At 41.5% G+C, this 20,707-nt stretch overlaps 1 pseudogene; it reads right to left on the bottom strand.

The window, feature by feature from the left end:
- Positions 1 to 5: 5 nt before the first annotated feature.
- LOC115833824 lies at positions 6 to 2,054 on the bottom strand (annotated as a pseudogene).
- Between the last annotated feature and the right edge of the window lie 18,653 nt (positions 2,055 to 20,707).

The following is a 20,707-nucleotide window of genomic DNA, read 5'->3' as shown; positions in this document are numbered from 1 at the left end:
ATATTATTCCCAATGAAGGTGGCTGACATTTTTAGCCCCCAGGGTGGGATGTCACAGACGGCTGTTTTTACGTTGTTGGGGAGCCAGTCAGCAAAGTAGCTGCTGTTCTTATTTTGAATGTTCAACATTTGTTCATCCACCTCCCTCATGGGCATGCAACTCATGAAAATGGCACCCGCCATTAGGTAGCGGCCATGACAGGGTCGCAGGCAACCATCATGTTCTTAGCATCAAACATCTGCTGAGTAAGCTCAGCCACGGTCAAGACCCAGCACTGCTGGCTGCCCTGGCTGGTCAGTGGGGCAAAGCCGGGCATGAAGAAATGCAGCCGGGGAAACAGGACGATGTTCATGGCCAGCTTCCACAGGTCAGCGTTCAGCTGGCCTGGGAAGCGCAGGCACATGGTGACCCCACTGATGGTAACAGACACCAGGTGGTTCAGGTCACCATAGGTGGATGCAGGCAGTTCTAGGGTCCTGGAACATATGTCATATAGTGCTTCATTACCTATGCAAAAGGTCTCATCCGCATTTTCTATGAGCCGGTGGACTGAGAGGATGGCATTATAGGGCTCTACCATGGTGTCTGACACCTTGGGAGAGGGCAGAATACTAAATGTGTTTATCATTCTGTCTGGATACTCCTCCCAGATCTTATTAATGAGAAGGGTACCCATCCCAGACTCAACCCCCCACCCAGGGAGTGGGTCAGCTGGAAACCCTGCAGGCAGTCACAGCTCTCAGCCTCCTTTCTGACAACTTCCTTCACTGACTCCATCAGCTCCACGCCTTCTGTATAGTATCCCTTGGCCCAGTTGTTTCTGGCCCCACTCAGACCTGTAAGACAGTACAGCCAGTCACTCGATGGCCAGGTATACGGTCATCAGTGGTCACCACCATAAAGCAAAAAGGGCCAAGTGTCACGGGTGAGGCGAAAGCACCATTCGCCCTGCAGGTGGAGCAAATGAAATCCCCTCTCCAAGAGTTGCAGGACAGCAGCTTCCCCTGTTAGGAATTAAGTCAGGAGTCAAACTTGAGACAGGCTAACAGACCTCGCTGCAGGCGGCTCCTGCCCATTTTCAGGGAAGGTGTAGTCAAGGCCCCAGCCCAGCTCCTGCAGGAGTTTACATCAGTAGCTCCTCACCTTGAGGAGATACCTGGGCCTTCCTCCCAAAGCCCGACTAGAAGTGGCAGATTGAGCGACTCAACTCAGAGGATAGGAGGTGTTCAGGGGCCCGGGCTCCACAGTTCCCATAGCGATGACCTTGGGGTACTCCTAGATTTGAGCTGCCCTGGTTAAGAAGCTGCACCCCAGTCCTCCACCGCAGCTCGCTGAAGATGAAGTTGTCTGGCCTGAAGATCTGCCCGAATGGCCCCGAGTGCACATAGTCCATGGTGCCCATCTCCAGATCCACGAGCAAGTGCGGGGCACGTACCTGCCACCTGATGGGGCGGGAAGGCATGAGTGAGGGGAGGGCCGCTTCCCAGGAGGGCGGTGGGGGAAGGACGGGGGTCTCCGCCGCTGGCCTCGTTGTAGTACACATTGATGTGCTCCAGCTGCAGGTGGCTGTCCCCGTGGTAGGTGCCAGCAAGTCTATGGCATGCTTATCCAGAGATCACCTCCCAGAACTGCCTGAGACGGAGGGGCCAGACAGGGCTAATGCTGAGTCACGGAGGCCCCCTGCCCCCTCTCCCAGCCCCACCCTCATCTGCACCCCCATCCCTAGGCTGCCGTGTCCCTGGAGTCCACCCTGGCCACCTCGCCAGCCCCCAGTTCCACCGGGGTAACCGGCAGGGATCCCCAAGGGCCGAAATGCAGGGGTGCCACCCCACCACTGCCAACACCCTTCCCTGGCCACCCGGCAGGGCCTGGGCTGGGCCTTAGAGCCCCAGCTGGCCAACCTTGGTGCCAATCTGGTTCCCGCACTGCCCGGTCTGTGTGAGCACAATCTGCTCATGGCAAGGCAAGATTAGGGCAGCAGGAGAAACACGAGGAGGAGCAGACTGCGCAGCTAACTCAGCCCGCCTTCCATCAATGCTGAAATAGCCCTGCATCCCCCCCCTTAGCCTTCGGATTGGGGCTCCCAGAATAAGTAACAACTTTACTTCCACACAGGTGTACCCACCTGTGAATCCTTGGCGGTGAACGGTCTGTTTGGGAGAGCTCAGGTGTCCTTTTCTGTGGTCCTTTCCACGTTGGGGAAAGCTGCTCAGCTGGAGAACTTCCTTCCACGTCTTTAATAAGACAGATCCCTAGCTGACTGAAACTGAATTTTCCTCCATGTGACAGGGAAGACTCTTGCTATCCTCATTATCCAGAGGCTTTGCACCTGTCCTAGATTGATGACACTTTTTTTAATGATGAGTCTATTTTATCTATTAGAGCTGTGGTAGGAAAGGCCTTCCGTATGTTAACTCAACAGGACTTAATTATAAGTTTTACTTTGGAGCAGTTCAAACCTGTAGTAAGCTATGAGTGTTAGGGATAGTCAGGCCTCTGATTTAGCGAGAGTCTTCTTTTAGAGTAGGATTAGCCCTTTCACCTTTTCCAGAGGACTGCGTCTCCCACGCAGAGTGAAGGTAATATTGAATTCTTAAAGCTGAGGAATGGTGTTGGGATAGGCCTGCTGTGAAATAGGGCCATTGTCACTTTGCAGGGCTTTTAGAGTTACCCAAACTGAGGGATTTATTTCTTTCTGGTAAACACTTTTCAGATGGGGGTGGGGAATGCCTCGATCTAACCAGTGAAGGTATCAGTAAGCATTAGCAAATATTTGAATCTCCTGCAGAAAGACATTCTGGTTAAATTAGAGTTGCCAGTTTTTACCTGGATAGGTTCCTCAATTTTGGACAGGTTTAACTGGAGGAGAAAATTGCTGGCCGTTTGGGTCATGTCAGGCACAGAGCTCACAGGGCTGAGTCACCTGTTTTAGTGTCTTGAAAAGATTTACCCATAAACAAATGAGACATTAACAGAAACAAAGAATCCCTTCTAGGGTGAAAAGAATCATGAAAGTGCTGAAGTTATATTCCTAACGATTGGTACTTGGCATTAGTAATTTATTACCATCATTCAGACAGCCAGAGGGGCCCTCGGACTGAAATGCAATGCCTGGCCCATTTTTGTTCTTCTTCAGAGTATTCTGGCCAGTTCTGGCAGGGATTTCCCAAGGGCCGAAATGCAGGGTGTGCCACCCCAGCACCCCAATAAGCTGACCAGCCACGCCCATAAGCTTTCTTGGCCCTTTTAGTGCAGGTCCTTGGCTCCGACATCTACAAGGGCATTTCCTTTTATCAAGGTCAGTCTCTCTTTTGATGTCCTCTGCCAATTAATTATAGTCACTTTTTTGGTAGCAAAAGCAGCATTCTAACAAGCTCCAAATCTGAAATGATGTTGTATGGAAAAAGCTTTGGGGCTCAGGAGTCCCTACACCATTCGAAATTGCAGCATAAGCATGAAGCACTAAAAAATCATACTTGGAATCAGCATAAATGTTAACTTTTAATCCTTTCCAACTGCAGGGGCTGAGTAAGTCAATTAACTCAGCTTTTGAGCTGAGGTCGAGGCCAGCAAGGCTTGTGCCTTGATTCTCTTGTGCTGACTACTAACAGCATATCTAGCCGTCCTATTTTTCCCGATGCATAAAACAACTTGGCATCTGTTAACCCACTCTTCCTTTTGGGGTGGGTCAAGGGGCTCATCTCTCCTAAGTCTGGCCTGCTAGAATCAATTTGTTTCAATAACCTGTGACATGCTTGGCTTTGTCCCCAGTCAAATCTTATCTTGAATTGTAGATCTCCCATCAATCCTTTATATTATCATGGGGAGGACCCAGTGGGAGGTAATGATTGGGGATGGGTCTTTCCCGTGCTGGTCTTGTGACAGTGAATAAGCCTCATGAGATCTGATAGTTTATGTATTTATTTATTTTTGAGAGATAGTCTTGCTCCGTTGCTCAGGCTGGAGTGCATTATCATGATTTGGCCTCACTGCAACCTCTGATTCCTGGTTCAAGTGATTCTCCTGTCTCAGCCTCCTGAGTAGCTGGATACAGGCACCTACCACCATGCCTGTCTAATTTTTGTACTTTTAGTATAGACGGGGTTTCCCCATGTTGGCCCAGGCTGGCCTCGATCTCCTCACCTCAGTCATCCACTGCCTTGGCCTCCCAAAGTGCTGGATTACAGCGGATGGTTTTAAAAGGGGAGTTTCCCTACACAAGCTCTTTGCCTGCTTCCACGTAAGAAATGTGACTTTGCTCTCATTTGCCTTCTGCCATGAGTGTGAGGCTTCCCCGAACAATGTGGGAACTGTAAGTCAATTAAACCTCTTTTCTTTATAAATTACCCAGCCTCAGATATATCTTTATTAGCAGCGTGAGAACAGACTAATACAACCTGTATTGCCAGAAAGGCTAGAAGCACCTGTGGACTCTGGCAGATAATTAGCTGGGTTTATGGTTTGGGCAGTCTTTTGAGGGTTATGTCTGGAGTGTCTAGGCAATAAGGTTTGATACTTTCATAAATGTTATCCTATTATTCATAGCGGCCCTTTAGCTTTAGAACCACCATTCCCTTGGTGTGGGGTCAAAAACCTGTAGGTGCTGTTCTAAAGTTAGTTTATCAGCTTTGCCCACTAGAAAAGTGGTAGCGCCAATAGCTCTAAGACATCAAGGCCACCCTAGGCCACCTGGTCTATCTGCTTAGAAAAATTAGGCTACTGGCCTTGGAATGTCCCCCAGTTTTGGAACAAGATTACCAAGGCCTTTGCCTTGCTTTTTGGCCACATAAAGAAAAAACTGGTTCATCCAACTTGGGGACTCCCATGGCTGCAGCAGAGCCCAATTTCTCTTGAGAGTATTGAAGGTTTGCTGCAGTTCTGATTACATTCTAAGGAGCTCTAAATATTTCCCTTTAGTCGTATCAATATAAAGGCTTCGCTACATGCCCAAATCTGGACACCATAAGCAGCAGTACCAGCCATCTCCTAAAAAAACTCACAGTCATTTGTTGGACTGGGACCCCTTGGATGACTAAAATAACTTTTTTATCTTCTAGGGATTTGATCACTTCAGAGGTTAAGACAGATCCAAATATTTAAGTCTTTCAGTTAAAATCTGAGCCCTGTGTGGTGATGCCCTATATCTGAAGTTCCAGGAAATTACTAACTTAAACAGCATTATTATGAATCTTCTTTAGTTGGGCTAGCAATGAGCAAGTCACCTACATATGAATAATTGTGTCCCTTTCCAATTGTAGATTTCTTAAGTCCTTAGCTAGGGCATTTTCAAATAAGTGGGGGCTATCGCAGAACCCTTCAGAGATGACTGTCCAGGTTAGTTTTGAGGATGAATGCATATCCGGATCAGTCCATTCAAAGGCAAACATATTATGAATCTGGATGCATTGAGATCCAGAAAAGTGCATCTTTTGGATTTAAGAATGTAAAGTAGCTTGCATCCCCTGGGACTTGATTAGTATTGGGGAAAATGAGGTGTATGGAGACAGCTGCATTTCTTAATGCTCTAAGGGTTTTGACAAATCTGTACTTGCCATTAGGCTTTTTATCTGGTAACATGCGAGTATTGTAAGGAGACTCTCATGGCCTTCATACTCATACGGCAAGAATTTGGCAATAAGGATTGAATTTCCCCTGATGCTTCTTGCCTTAAAATGTACTGCCTCTTCTGAGGCAGAGGAGCACTAGGCTGAAGTTGGATTTGAATGGGGGGAGGTGTTTAGTGCATTTCCCAGAGCCTGTGTGGCTCAAACCTCAAGATTTACTTGAGACAACACCTCAGGGGGTAAATGTGACAGCTCATTCTTAACTTCTTTTTTACCCCTAGGGTTCAGGAACAAAAGTAACACTTTCTATGCTTTATGATCTGTGAAGGTGACCCATGACTTTGTCTCCTGAGTCAATAAACCTCTCCCCAGTAAGAGGTCAGGCAGCCAGACGGTACTAAAAAGGCAGACGAGAAACCTAGAGGCCCTGGAGGACAACTTAGAAGATATGAAAAGGAGGGTTTTCGGGCTTGCCCATCATGAGAAGACAGGAGCCCATTGTACTGAGTCAGGACAGAGTAATCTGCTCCATGCCTAATATGAAGTTAATAGTCCTACCTGCTACTTCAAGAGTCACCTGAGCCTCCTACATCTCTCGATAGCTAATAGTCCAATGGAACCTGAGGCAGGAAGTATCAGGCTCTCCCATTTTGAGTCTGCTGGGCTCTGATGATGGCTCCCTTGGAAGCACAGTGCATTTCCTTCGGCAGTGGCCGACCTTCTTACAGAAGTCACATTGATTTATATCCAAGGCACAGTGGCCCAGAGGCACAGACTGGGATTTTCACCTTCTCACTTCCTCTGTGAGGGCCAGGGGCTAAGGGGCTGCCTCTGAAGTGGTGGAGAGCACAAGGCTGCACTAGAAGCTGGGCCTCTTGGAAGATTTGTTTTATTTTATGTTTTCTTCTGCCTATTCCTGTGATGGAAAACTGCAAAATCCAGTCTAAAATCTGATCCGTGGGAGTCCGGAAGCCTAAGTCTGCTTTTGGCAGCTTCCTATGGATATCAGAAGCAGACCGGGCTATAAAATATACCCTTAGAAATGCCTGTCCGTTCTTGGAGTCAGGGTCAGTGTTAGTGTATTTCCTCAAGGTCTAAATTATCCACCCTTGTAATAAGGCCAGGTTTTCATCTTTTCCCTGAGTAATTTTCCAGACTTTATAAAAATTAAAAAGCCTTATCACACTTTTTTTTATTCCTTCAAGGAGTCAAATGATCATAATTTTTTCTCTATATATCCCACTTTCTTCTTAATTCATTTGTCTTTTCTAGATTCTAGTTCTCTTTTGGGTCCTAGTCAGGCACTGCTGTGCTCCTACTTGATAGGTGTCGTGCCCCTGGTTGCAGGCTGCCATCCTATTAGCATGTGCTCTAGCTACTCCCATAATGCACTGCTTTTCTACCATGCAGCAGGTAAACATAAATATATGCAAATCCTGCCTGGTCAGATCATATATCAAGGTTAGCCTCTTAAATTTGTCTATGAATTTTCCTGGAACCACTGAAAACTGTTTTAGTTTTTCCTTGCATATGGCTAATTCAGGCATAGAAAAGGGTACATATACCTATATAGTGTGAGGAAAAGAAAGAGAGACCAGACTGTTAGTGTCTATATAGAAAGAAGTAGACATAAGACACTCCATTTTTTTCTGTACTAAGAAAATTTCTTCTGCCTTGAGATGCTGTTAATCTGCAACCTAGCCCCAACCCTGTGCTCACAGAAACATGTGCTGTGTCAATTCAAGGTTTAATGGATTTAGGGATATGCAGGATGTGCTTCGTTAAACAAATGCTTGAAGGCAGCATGTTTGTTAAAAGTCATCACCACTCCTACTCTCAAGTATCCAGGGACACAAACACTGCGGAAGGCCACAGTGACCTCTGCAAGGGAAAGCCAGGTATTGTCCAAGGTTTCTCCCCATGTGATAGTCTGAGATACGGCCTCATGGGAAGGGAAAGACCTGACCGTCCCCAGCCTGACACCCATAAACGGTCTGTGCTGAGGAGGATTAGTAAAAGAGGAAGGCCTCTTGCAGTTGAGATAAGATGAAACCATCTGTTCTCCTGCTCATCCCTGGGCAATGGAATGTCTCAGTGTAAAACCCTATTGTATATTCCATCTACTGAGATAGGAGAAACCACCTTAGGGCTGGAGGTGAGACATGCCCGGAGGCAGTACTGCTCTTTAAGGCACTGAGATGTTTCTGTATCTGCTCATCAAAAGCGCAGCACTTTTTTCTTTACCTTGTTTATTGATGCAGAGACATTTGTTCACATGTTTTCCTGCTGACCCTCTCTCCACTATTACCCTATTGTCCTGCCGCATCCTCCTCTCCGAGAAACGCCGATAATGATCAATAAATACTAAGGAAACTCAGGACTGGTGCCGGCGCGGGGTCCTTCCATATGCTGAGTGCCAGTCCCTGGGCCCACTTTTTCTCTATACTTTGTCTCTGTGTCTCTTTTCACAAGTCTCTCGTTCCCCTGATGAGAAACGCCCACAGGTGTGGAAAGGTAGGCCACCCTTCAATATAGTGTCCCCTATTATCATCTGTCATTTCCCAGATAGGGCAAACATTCAACTTTGCCAGGTGATAAGAGGCCCCACCTGTATGTTGTTCTGGTGAAGCTCGGGTATTTTCGACAGTGGGGTATGTATGTAAGACAGGGCTCAAAGGGCAGGGATAAGATGACGACGAGACACTAGATAACCCTGGAAAACTAGAAGAAGTTAATAACATGTTGCACCCTCACCAGAATGGAAGCATTCTGACTCTGTTCTTATGGGGTGCTTGGACTGGCAGGGGGAGTTCAGACCCCAGCTAAGAAAAGCCTAATATTAAAAAGGCACTTGCATTAAAAGGGTAATCAATTATGTGCCATCCCTATTTTGTCTTTTCCTCCATCAAACATATAGAAGCCCATTTTATAATTTTTTATCCTGACCAAGCATCAAAAAAAGCCTGTATATAATGTATTTCCTCCCACTTAGTTTCTCTTCTGTAAAACAAATTAAGTTGCAAAATAGGAGTCAGATCAAACAAGGGGAAATGGGAAGGCTGTGACTTGTATATTGTAACGTATTAGTCCGTTTCATATTGCTGTGAGAAAACTGACAAAAGCCTCTCAGGAAAAAAGTGACATGCTGGGTTTAGAAGTAGGGTCGAGCTGCCCTATACCAGCTCATCAAAGATGACCTTATGGTTAAGAAATGAGAGAAAACTGTTAAGAAAAAGTCTCAGTTTATCCATCTTGGGGCTAATTGTTTGCAGAGGGTTGTCATAAAAGAGGCTGTCACTAAACAGGCATATCTGATCTTATCATGTAGAGCTCTTAATACCACATTTCAACTTCTAGTCATAATGATGGTGAGGTTGCTGCTGATTCTTTCTGATAATTAAGGTAACAAAAATACTGGGTTCCAAGACAATTCTTTTTTCAGTGTCACTTGGACCAGTGGCAAATTAAACAAGCAATCAGCTAAAAGTCAGAGGATCGCTGAGGAAAGTAAAAGCTAAACTGTTTTGGAGCCTTTTTCCTGGGCAGCCTCCAGGCTACTACAAAACAGAGGCCGGTGAGCAGAAAGGTGACAAGATGTAGAGCACTCAGTGAGGGACAGAGAGCACAAGGTGGAGAGTCCAAAAAGAGAAAGTGGCAAACACCTGGCTTAGCCAAATCCATTCCTCTCAATATTCCCCGGGCCTCTAACCAGTGGGCTTGGCTCTAATCTGAGTATGATGCCTCTGGGCCTCTAACTTTTGGGGCTGAGTCTCTCACCCTAACATATACGCCCTGGGGCCTCTCACTTAAGTAATAGTGGATAATCATTCTTGCCCACCAGAATGGCCTCACGACTCTAAAAGACAGCCCACTTGCCAGGTGTCAGCTGATTGATTCTGTGTGGATTGTTTTTTCCTTGAAGCGGGGGTCTTGTTTTGGTGTCTGCTTATGTTGTTGCTGAAAGATGTTGCTGGAAAGAGGTCTGATACAGACCACAATATAGGGTTCTTAGATCTTGTGCAGGAAAAATTTGAGGTGAGTCAGGGAGCACAGTGAAAGAAGCAAGTTTATTAGAAATGACTCCATTACAGAGTTGGACATCCTCAGAAAACAAGAGCAGGAATGCCATTGTCTTTTGTTAGTGGCCTCTACTTATAAGTAACTATAAAGAGAAAGAGTTATAATTAAACTTGGAAGGTACAGATGTACTCACTAAAGTCAGGGCTATTGATTTAAAATGACCATTAACCCATTGACCTAAGCTAGCTCATTAATATTATCCTTACAAAAAAAATGCTGCACTCCTAGGACACTTATACATTTTTCAGGCTTGGTGGAAGGTGTCTTGTGACCACAAATATTCTGCAATTGTAATGTGTGGCCAGCTAAAAAATTGTGGCTATTTTTCAGACCATGAGCATTAATTGTAGATGACTTGTGAGTACCAAGCTACTTATATTAAGATAGAATTTTCTAGTCATATTTATTAAACCAGAAGCTTGGTAACCATGAGTTCCTCTAACACAGCAAGCCTACTCCTCGAGGAGAAAATGTATTTCTCAGGAATTTTGGTGCATTTTGTTTGATGGCATTTGGTATGTTTTATCAAAATGGCAGAAAGAGTGAAATTAGTCCTCAAAGATTTCTCAAGATTGGATATAAAGTAAACAAAATGATTATAGTTAATATGCAAGTTGATACAGTTGATATTCAAAAGAATTTTGTTTGAAACACAATGAGACTTTTTATTTTTATTTATTTATTAATTGTTATTATTATTATTATTTTGAGACAGAGTCTCTGTTGCCCAGGCTGGAGTGCAGTGCACCGTCTTGGCTCACTGAAACCTGCATTCTCCCGGGTTCAAGCAATTCTCCTGGCCTCAGCCTCCCTAAGTAACTGGGATTACAGGCATGAATCATCACACCCAGCTAATATTTGTATCTTTAGTAGAAATGGGGTTTCACTCTGTTGGCCAGGCTGGTCTGAAACCCCTGACAACAAGCGATCTGCCACCTTGGCCTCCCAAATTGCTGGGATTACAGGCATGAGCCACCACTCCTAGCCACATGAGGTTTTTAAATAATTCTGATTTCCTACTGTTGAGCAGGGAGCTGAGCAATTTCAACAGCTCATGGGCCTAAACTAGGAGATGACTGAGGACAAACTCTAGAACACGTGTGATTAAATTAATTATAATGGAAACCAAATCAAATTTAATAAGGCGTACTTTTAGTTTCAAGATGTTTCCCCTCATTTTGAAATGTTGGTGTTATTCAGTGAAAAGAAAACTGGTGTTATCTCAGAGTAAAGAACAGGGTTCCCTGCAGGGATTGATGACTGGAGGCTATGGCTCAGGATAAAAATCCTTCTTTTTCCACTTATCAACTAAAAATAAATTTCTAAACCCCTATTGACTAAATGGACCTCTCTTCTTGGAAGGACATTCCAAAGTTAACCTGAAATCTAGTTCAGCCATGGGTCACCATGCCTCATTATACTCTCTCCCTTTGGTTTTAATTTTAATTTCAATTTCCATTTTTAATTTATTTTTGTGGGTACATGGTGTATATATTTATGGGGGTACGTGACATACTTTGATACAGGCATGCAAAATGAGTAATACATAATAAAAAACTGGGTATCCATCCCCTCAAGCATTTACAGCGTGTGTTATAAACAATCCAATTATACTCTTTCAGTATTTTAAAATGTGTAACTAAATTATTTTTTACTATAATCACCCTGTTGTGCTATCAAATACTGTCTTATTCATTCTTTCTAACATTTTTTTACCCATTTAGGATCCCCACTATCCCCCTGTTCCCTCCCTGCTCTTCCCAGCCTCTGGTAACCATCCTTATACTCTATCTCTATGACAACAACTGTTTCGAATTTTAGCACCCACAAATAAGTGAGAACATGTGACATTTGTCTTTCTGTGCCTGACTTATTTCACTTAATATAAAGACTTTCAGTTCCATTATGTTATTGGCAAATGGCAGGCTCTCATTCTTTCTTAGACCTGAATAGTACTCCATTGTGTATATGTACCACATTTTCTCTATCCAGTCAGCTGTTGAGGCACATTTAAGTTCCTTCTAAATCTTGGCTATTATAAACCTGCTGTAGCAAATATGAGAGTGCCAATATGTCTTTGATTTACCATTTTATTTCTTGTAGGCATATACTGAGCAGTGGGATTGCTGGACCATATAGTAGCTCTATTTTTAGTTATATCAGGAACATCCAAACTGTCCTTAACTGTGCTTCCGACAACAGTGTACAAGGGTTCCCTTCACTCCACATACACACCAGCATTGGTTTTTGACTGACTTCTGGATAAAAGCCACCTTAACTGGGGTGAAATATCTCATTTTGGGTTTGATTTGCATTTCTATGATGATCATAATGTGGAGCACCTTTTTCATTTGCCTGTTTGACATTGCATGTCTTCTTTTCATAAATGTCTATTTAAATATTTTGTCCACTCTTTAATTGGATTATTATATTTTTTATAGATTTTTCGAACTCAATGTACTGTAGTGTATTAGTCTGTTTCAAGCACTGCTATAAAAAATATCAAGACTAGGTTATCTGTTTATTTAATGAGATGAAGTCTTGATCTATTGCCCAGGCTGAAGTACAGTGGGTGCAATCTTGGCTCACTGCAACCTCTGCCTCCTGGTTCAAGAATTCCCTGCCTCAGCCTCCTGAGTACTGGGATTACAAGGCACCTGCCACCATGCCTGGCTAATTTTTTGTATTTTTAGTAGAGACGGGGTTTCACCATCTTGGCCAGGCCTGTTCTTGAACTCCTGACCTCGTGATCCACCCGCCTCAGCCTCCCAAAATGCCTGAGATTACAGGCATAAACCACCGCACCTGGCAAGACTGGGTAATTTATAAAGGAAATGGGTTTAATTGACTCACAGTTCCACATGGCTTGGCAGGCCTCCGAAAACTTACAAATCATGGCAGATGGGGAAGCCAGGCACCTCTTACATGACAGCAGGTGAGACAAGCATGTATGTGAAGCAAAGGGTGAAGAGTCACTTATAAACCATCAAATCTCATGAAACTCACGCATTATCAGAAGAACAGCATGGGGGAAACCACCCCCATGATCCAGTCACCTTCTACCAGGTCTCTCCCTCAAAACCTGGGGATTACAATTCAGTATGAGATTTGGGTGGGGACACAAAAGCCTAACCATATCATGTAGCTATTATTGCTTTTCAGATGGATAATTTACAAATATTTTCTCCCATTCTGTGGATTTTCTCTTCACTTTGTTTATTGTTTCCTTCACTTTAAAAAGGCTTTCTGACTTGCTGTAATCCCATTTGCCCATGTTTGTTTGGTTGTCTGTGCTTATAGGGCATATTTAAGAAATTTTTGCCCCAAACCAATGCCCTAAAGAGTTTCCCCAATGTTTTATTGTAAAAGTGTGATAGTTTGAGATGTTAGGTTTAAGTCTTTAATTCATTTTAATTTGATTTTTTATGTGGCAAGAAATAGGGTTCTAGTTTTATTCTTTCTGCCTATGGCTTGCCAGTTTTCCCAGCCCTATTTATTACAAAAAACTGTCTATTTTTTATTGTATGTTCTTGGCACTTTTGTTGAAAATAAGTTTAGTTTAGCTGTATGAGTTTGGTTTCTAAGGTCTTTATTTCGTTCATTTGTCTTTATGTCTGTTTTTATGCTAGTGTCATGCTGTTTTAATTACTATAACATAGTAGTTAATTTAAAAACCAGGTAATTGGAATTCCTCCAGTTTTGTTTAATATAGTCAGCATAGCTTTGACTATTATGGTGTTTTGTGACAATCCATATAAATTTCCAGAATTTTTTTTTCTATTTCTGTGAGGAATGTCTTTTTTTTTTTTTTTTAGATGGGTTCGACTCTGTCACATAGACTGGAGTGTAGTGATGTGATCTGGCTCACTGCACCTCTGCTCCTGGGTTCAAGAATTATCTGCCTCAGCCTCCTGAGTAGCTGGGAAGGCACCCCACCACGCTGGCTAATTTTTTTGTATTTTTAGTAGAGATGGGGTTTTCACCAATTTGGCCAGGCTGGTTTTGACTCCTAACCTCTGATCCACCCCACCTGGCCTCCAAAGTGCTGGGATTACAGGCATGAGCCACTGCCCCTCCTGTTACTTTGATAGAGTGGCATGAAATTAATATATTCTTTGGTTGTATGGATTTAGAAAAATACTGATTCTCTCAATCTGTGAAATAAAATACCTTTCCAATTTTTGGGTCCTCTTTCATTACTTTTATCAGTGTTTACAGTTTTAATGTTGAGAGTTTTATTTCTTTGGTAGTTCCCACATTTCTGTTTTATTTGTGGCTATTGCAAATAGTTTTACATTTTTGAATTTTTTTTCAGTTGTTGACTCTTGGCATATAGAAATCCTACTGATTTGTATATGTTGATTTTGGTTCCTGCAAATTTACTCAAGTTATTACTTCTAATATTTTTTGGTGGATGTATTAGGCCATTCTCACATTGTTATAAAAAATAATCAGTGACTGGTTAATTTAAAGAAAATAGATTTAATTGGTTCACGGTTCTACAGGCTGTAACAGAAAGCATAACACTGGCTTTGCTTCTGGGAAGCCTCTGACAACTGACAAGGTGAAAAATGAATCCGTGCTTGCACATCACAAGGTAAGTGCGAGGCAGAGGGTAGTGCTACACACTTATAGATAGCCAGCTCTCATGAAAACTTACTATTGTGGGAATGGCACCAAGGAAATGATTCTAAACTCTTCATGGAAATCCTGCCTTATGATTCAATCACCTCCCCACTAGGCCCACTACCAACTTGAGGGATTACATTTCAATTAAGTTTGGTGGGAACACACACCCAAACTATTCATTTTGCCCTGGCCATTCAAAATTCATATCCTTCCATATTTCAAATACAATCATGACTTCCCAATAATTCCAAAGTCTTAAACTCATTTCAGCCTTAATCAAAAGTCAAAAGTCTCATCTAAGACAAGCTAGTTTATTCCTCTATAAGCCTGTAAAATAAAAAAAACAAGTTGGTACTTCCAAGATAGAAGGCGGCAGAGGCATTGGGTAAATACTCCTATTCTAAAAGGAAGAATCAACCAAAAGAAAGGGGCCACAGGCCCAGGAAAGTCTGAAACCCAGAAGGGCAGTTATTGAATTGGTAAGGCTCCAAAATAATTATTTTTGACTTTGTGTCCCATTTCCAGGCACACTAATGCTTGGGAAGTTCAACCTTGTGACTTTGCATGGTTCAACCCATAGCTGCTCTCATGGGCTGGATTGTGTGCCTCTGGCTGGTATTGTGGTGTCTCTGGCTTTTTCAGGTGAAGTGCAAGCTGTAGCTAGATCTACCATTCTGGGGTCTGTAGGACAGTGACCCTTTCTCACAGATTACTAGGCCATGCCCAGTGGGGAGCTGCATGGAGGACTGTCCCCAAATTCTTTTTCTCCATTGTTTAGTAGAGGTTCTCCATGAGGGCTCCACCCCTGCATCATGCTTCTGCCTGACACCCTGGCTTGTTCACACATCTTTGAAAAAAGGTGGAGGCTCCCAAGTCTCAACTCTTGCATTTTGTACACCCACGGGCCTAACACCACATGGAAGCTACCAAGGCTTATGGCTTGCACCCTCTGAAGCAGTGACTGGACTTGTAACTGGGTCAATTTGACTACACCTGGAGCTGAAGCAATGGTCAGGATGCAGGGAGCCATGTTCCAAAGCTACCCAAGGCAGAGGTCCTGGGCCTGATCCCAGAAACTATTCTCTTCTTTTAGGCCTCAGGGCTGTGATGGGGGCTGCCTTTCAGATTTCTAAATGCCTTCAATTCCTCTTTCCCATTGTCTTGGCTATCAACACTTGCTTTTTTTTAGGTATACAATATCTCTAACAAGTCGTTGCTCCATAGCCTGCTTGAGTTCCTCTCTATAAAATCTTTTTTATTTTTTAACCACAATGACTAGGCTGCAAGTTTTCAAGCTTTTACACTTGCTTCCCTTGTAAGTATAAAGTTACAACTTATATTTTTTTTTTGCTGATCATGTGAGCATAAGTTGTTAGAAGCAGCCAGCAACATCTCAATGCTTTGCTGCTTAGACATTTTTCCAACAGAACCCTAAATCATCAATTCCAAAATCAAGTTTTATATTCCCTAGGGCATGACAGAAATTCAGCCAACCACTTTGCAAGACAAACCATGACTTTGTTTTGGTCTAATAAGTTTTCTAATTTTTCTGAGACCCATCCTCAGCCTGGTCTTCACTGTCGGATCACTATCAGCATTTTGGGTCACAGCCATTCACCAGTCTCTTAAGAAAATCTCAACTTTCCTCATTTTTCTGTCTTCCTCTGAATCTACAACTCTTCCAACCTCTGCCTGTTTACCCAATTACAAAGCTGATTTCACATTTTCAGTATTCTTATAAATTTTTACTCTTGGTGCCAATTTTTCTGTATTAAGCTATTTTTGCATCACTCTAAGAGTGGGACTGGATAATTTTTTTTAAAAAAGGAGGTTTAAAGTGGCTCAGCTCATGGTTCTACAGGCTGCAAGAAGACATAGCACTGGCAATATGCTTCTGGGGAGGCCTGAAGTTTACAGTCATGGCAGAAGTTGAAGCAGAATCTTACACATCAAGGGCAAAAAGCTGGAGCAAAAAACAGAGGGGCGAGTTGTACACACTTTTAAATAACCAGATCTTATAAACTCACTCACTATTAAGAGGATAGTACCAAATGGGCATGGTGCTAAGCCCATTTTTTGAGTAATCCACCCTGACAGTTAAATCACTTTTCACAGGCCCATCTCCAACATTGAGAATTACATTTAAATATAGATTTGAAGGGGACACATCATTCAAAACCCTATCAGAGAAGTCTTTATGTTTTTTCAAATATAGATTATATCATTGGCCAAAAGATAATTTTGACTTTTTTTCCAATGGGTATGCATTTTATTGCTTTCTCTTGTCTGATTGTTCCAGATAGGACTTTCAGAATTATGTTGAATAACAGTGGTAAAAGTGGACATTCTTGTCATCTTCCAGATTTTAGAGGAAAGGCTTTTAGTTTTTCCCCACTTAGTATGATACTAGCTGTGGGTCTGTCATATATGACTTTTATTATGTTGAGGAATGTTCATTCCATACCCAGTTTTCAAAGAGTTTTTGTAATTAAAGAATATTAAATTTTATTAAATAATTTTTTAGCATAATTGAAATGATTATATGGATTTTGTCTTTTTTTTTTTGAGATGAATTCTCCCTCTGTCACCCAGGCTAGAGTGCAATGGTGTGATCTCAGCTCACTGCAACCTCTGCTCCTGAGTTCAAGTGATTCTCCTGCTTCAGCCTCCCGAGTAGCTGGGATTACAGGTGCCCACCACCCTGCCTGGTTAATTTTTGTATTTTTAGTAGAGATGGGGTTTTGCCATGTTGGCCAGACTGGTTTCAAACACCTGAACTCAGGTGATCTGTCCACCTCGGCTTCCCAAAGTGCTGGGATTACAGGCATGGGCCACTGTGCTCGACCCCTTCATTCTGTTTATGTGATGTATCACATTGATTGATTTGAATGTTGAACCATCCTTGCATCCCTGGGGATAAATCCCACTTGGTCATTATGAATTACCCATTTATATATTGTTTAATTGAGTTTGCTAGGTGTCTTTCAAATTTTTGCCCCAGTATTCTCAGATATGGGCCTGTAGTTTGCTTTTCTAATGTGCCTTTGTCTGGTTTTGATATCAGGGTAATACTAGCCTCAAAGAATGAGTTTGTAAATGTCCTTTCTTTCTCTATTTTTCAATCTGGTCTTACTGACATTTTTATTAAGGCTTTAACTTTGTTAATTGTTATTGGTCTGTTTGGGTTTTAGATTTTTTCCTAGTTCCATCTTGGTAAGCTGTGTGTGTCTAAGAATTAATTTCCTATAGGTTTTCTAATTTGTTGGCATACAATTGCTGATAGTAGCCACTAATGATCTTTTGATTTTCTGAAGCGTTACTTATAATGTCTCCTTTTACACCTCTGATTTTACTAACTTGTATCTTCTCTGTTTTTTAGTTAGCCTGTCTAAATATTTGTCAGTTGTTTTACTTTTCAAAAAATCAACTTTTTGTTTCATTAATCTTTTGCATTGTTTTCTTCATTTTAACTTTATTTACTTCCACTGTAATCTTTATTATTTCTTTTCCTCTAATTTTGGGTTGGTTTGGCCTTTTTATTCTAGTTAATTAAGATGTATCGTTAGGTTATTTATTTGAAGCTTTTCTGTATTTTATGTAGGCACTTACAGTTATAAATTTTCCTTTTATAATAGTACCTCTTTTACCATATTCCATAGGTTTTGCTATGCTATGTTTCCATTTTCATTTGTTTCAAGAAATTTTTCCGTTTTCTTAATTTTTTTATCGACTTACTAATCATTCAGGAGCATATTGTTTAATGTCCATGTGTTTGTATAGTTTCTGAAATTCCTTTTTTAATTGATTTCTAGTTTTATTTCCTGTAGTCAGAGAAAATGCTTGATGTTACTTTAATTTTTTGGAATGTTTTTAGACGTGTTACTTAACATATGGTCTATCCTTGAGAATAACCCATGTGCTGAGGAGAAGAATGTTTATTCTGCAGCTGTTGCATGAAATTTTCTGTAAATATCTATTAGTTTCATTTGTTCTATAGTGCAGATTGTCTGATGTTTCTTTGTTGATTTTCTGTCTGGAAGGTCTATCCAGTGACTAAAGTGGGGTGTTGAAGTGTCCAGCCATTATTGTATTGAGGTCTCTTTATTTAGCTCTTATAATATTTGCTTCATTTATCTGGGTGCTTTATTGTTGAGTGCATATATATTTTCAATTATTATATCCACTTGATGAATTGATCTCTTTATTATTATGTAATGACCTTTTTAATCTCTTTCTACAGTTTTTTGTTGAAATCTATTTTTGTCTGGTATAAGTACAGCTATTTCTGCAAAGAACTCAAACAAATTTACAAGAACAAAACAAACAAACCCAGTGGGTGAAGGATATGAACAGACAGTTCTCAAAAGAAAACATTTATGCAGCCAACAGACACATGAAAAACTGCTCATCATCAATGGCCATCAAAGAAATGTATATCAAAACCACAATGAGATACCATCTCACACAAGTTAGAACAGCAATCATTAAAAACTCAGGAAAAAACAGGTGCAGGAGAGGATGTGGAGAAATAGGAACAGTTTTACATTGTTGGTGGGACTGTAAACTAGTTCAACCATTGTGGAAGACAGTGTGGTGATTCCTCAAGGATCTAGAACTAGAAATACCATTTGACCCAGCCATCCCATTACTGGGTATATACCCAAAGGATTATAAATCATGCTGCTATAAAAAAATGGAGGCTTTCTAAATAGATGTTCATTAACGTTGAAAGAACGAGGTTTTAAGTCTTGGTCTCAGCCAAAAGGAATTCCTTGCATACTCAGGAGGGATGTGAAACACTTGCATTTTTACATTAGATATTCTTAGAGAGAAAGAGGACCATGTGTAATGGAAAGTTGCTAACTTTCCCTCAGAGAGACCAGGTTGATTCACTGAGAAAGTTTGAATTGGTTTAGAAAGCATAGTTCTGAGTTTTCTAGGAGAAGGAGAAAAGTTAGGGTAGGGCATAAGAAATAATGCCCACATCAAAAAGTTAGAAAGATCTCAAATTAACAATCTAACATCACAACTGAAAGAATTAGAGAAGCAAGAAGAATTCAACCACAAAGCTTATAGAAGACAAGAAATAACTAAAATTAGAGCAGAATTGAAAGAAATAGAGCATGAAAATCTGTTCAAAAAAATCACTTAAAGTTTTTTGAAAAAATGAATAAGATAGATAGGGTACTAGCTAGATGAATAAAGAAGAAAAGAGAGAAGATTCAAATAAACAAAATTAGAAATGATGAAGGGAATGTTACCACTGACCCCAGAGAAATAAAAATAACAACCAGCAACTACTATGAACACATCTACACACACAAACTAGAAACCCTAGAAGAGATGGATAAATTCCTGGCCACATACACCATCTCAAGACTGAACCAGGAAGAAACTGAGTCCCTAAACAGACCAATAATGAGCTCCAAAAAATTGAATCAGTAGTAAATAGCCTACCAACCAAAAAAAAAAAAGCCCAGTACCTGATAGATTAATAGTCAAATTTTAACAGATATACGAAGAAGAGCCAGTACCCTTCCTACTAAAACTATTTCAAGAAATAGAGGAGGAGGGACTCCTCCCCAACTTGTTCTACGAGGCCAGCATCACCTGATACCAAAGCCTGGCAGTGACACACAAAAAAAGAAAGCTTCAGGCCAGTATCCTTGATGAACATCCTTTCAATAATCCACAACAACATCCTTGCAAACCGAACCCAGCAACACATCAAAAGGCTAATTCACCACAGTGAAGTAGGCTTCTTCCCTGGAATGGAAGGTTGGTCCATCATGGGCAAATCAACAAAATGTGATTCATAACATAGACAAAACTAAGGACAAGAGCCATGTGATTGTCTCAATAGATGCAGAAAAGCCTTCAGCAAAATTCAGCAATGCTTTATGTTAAAAAGTCTCAATAAATGAGGTATTGAAGGAACATACATCAAAATAATAAAGGCCACCCATGACAAACTCACAGCCAACATTATACTAAATGGGCAAAGTCTGGAAGCATTCTCCTTGAAAACCGGCACAAGACAAAGATGCCCTCTCTCCCCACTCCTATTCAGCACAGTATTAGAAGTCCTTGCTAGAGCAATCAGACAAGAGAAAGAAATAAAATGTATTTAAATAGAAAGAGAAGTCAAACTACCTCTGTTTGCAGACAACATAATTCTCTATCTAAACCCGATAGTTGTGACCCAAAAGCTCCTTAAGCTGATAACTTCCACACAGTTTCAGGATACAAAATCAATGTACAAAATTTGCTAGCATTCCTATACATCAAGAAGAGCCAAACTAACAGCCAAATCAGAGAGGCAATTTTATTCACAATTTCCACAAAAAGAATAAAATACATAGGAATGCAGCTAACCAGGGTGGTGAAAAATATCTATAATGAAAATTACAAAACACTGCTCAGAGAAGTCAAAA

The sequence above is a fragment of the Nomascus leucogenys genome, unplaced genomic scaffold, assembly GCF_006542625.1.
Source record: "Nomascus leucogenys isolate Asia unplaced genomic scaffold, Asia_NLE_v1 000703F_29418_qpd_obj, whole genome shotgun sequence".
NCBI lineage: Eukaryota > Metazoa > Chordata > Mammalia > Primates > Hylobatidae > Nomascus > Nomascus leucogenys.
This window is presented reverse-complemented; position numbering and strand designations above follow the sequence as displayed.